Source organism: Poecilia latipinna, unplaced genomic scaffold (assembly GCF_001443285.1).
Source record: "Poecilia latipinna isolate Pla-1442-1.1 unplaced genomic scaffold, P_latipinna-1.0 Scaffold446, whole genome shotgun sequence".
NCBI lineage: Eukaryota > Metazoa > Chordata > Actinopteri > Cyprinodontiformes > Poeciliidae > Poecilia > Poecilia latipinna.
Window position 1 is genome coordinate 363,639 of NW_015113062.1, and position 1,210 is coordinate 364,848.

A 1,210-nucleotide genomic window follows, 5' to 3' on the forward strand; every position below is an offset into this window, starting at 1 on the left:
ATTTTGCTTCTTCTGTTTCTTCTCAACTTCCTCCGTTCGATGCAACTGTTCTGATCCCATCAAGGAATAAGACCCTTGCTTCTTAATCTTGTCCATTTCCATCTTCTGCCGTTTATATTCAACTTGACCATCCCATGCATGAAAGACTTTTGGATTTCAAGTATCTTTTCTCTCTCCTGTTTGTCAAGTAACTTTTGGGCAAACTCCGGCTTAGTTATTTCTTTATAAAACTTTTTCTCCTCTTTGACATATTCTTATCTCCTTATATCCTCCAGATTATCATAGACCATCTTCTTACATCTCTCTTGATATTTAGCCTTTTCAGGAACATTTTTCTCCCTCTCGTCATGTACATATTCTGACCAAATGCCTGCACTAACTCTCTCACGTTTTTGCATTTGCATTACGACTTGTTTTTCTGCATTTTCAGTAACTTGTTTGTTGGGTTTCTGTTCTTTTTTTACATGACAAAGACTTTTTAAACTGTTTGTCATGTTTGTCTTTTCCATAAACCTCATTGGATTTAGCTGTGGACAAGTTGAGAGGTCTTACTCCATGTCTGTCAATTTGCAACAATGTTTTTGATTCATTTTTCTCCTGCTTGTCTTTCCAATTCTCCACATCCTGTGCGTAAACATTTTGTGGTCTAGGTCTCTGTTTCTTCTCCTGTAATTTGCAAACTGCAGCTTTGTGTCTTTCTTTCAACCCCTGTAATCTTCAAAATTCATTATCCCAGTCAATGCATGTCTGAATAACAATTCTGTCTTTCAAAGATGAAATGAAATGTGAGTTGAAGTCAACATTATAATCAGTATTGGTCGTGTTGTCAGGTTTGAAATGTTTTGTAATTTCAGGCAACTTTAAAATAAAGTCGCTTAAATACAATCCTCATCTTGAACTTTGACAATCTCGTTGAGTTCTTCATTTGGTACGATTGTCATCGTTTTTATCGAAGGGATAATCCTCCTGGGTAATCGATCCTCGTTTGTCTTTGAACTGAGTGCAACTCAGAAGTTTGTGCCTGTTGTCTTGACAGAGCATGCATGTTGGTTTAACATTTGGCCTTTGTTTTGTGCCTTCCGTTTCTGTTACCACTTGCGTATGGAGAACACTGGAGGTGGGCCTTTTTTCTTTCTGGTTAACTTTACTGGTTATTTTGGTGAAGTCTGTTGAGTGAAGAGCCTGAAATGAACTCAGTAAATGCCTTAAG

General features: G+C 37.3%; 1 long non-coding RNA gene across 1 annotated transcript in view; it reads right to left on the minus strand.

Annotated features, from left to right (window-relative positions):
* Window positions 1–172: 172 nt before the first annotated feature.
* Window positions 173–1,210, minus strand: part of LOC106951201 (uncharacterized) — a 20,761-nt gene continuing 19,723 nt past the window's right edge. Inside the window, exon 2 of the long non-coding RNA XR_001425769.1 lies at window positions 173–230. This is a non-coding gene — a long non-coding RNA (uncharacterized LOC106951201). The remainder of the gene's footprint in view (window positions 231–1,210) is intronic.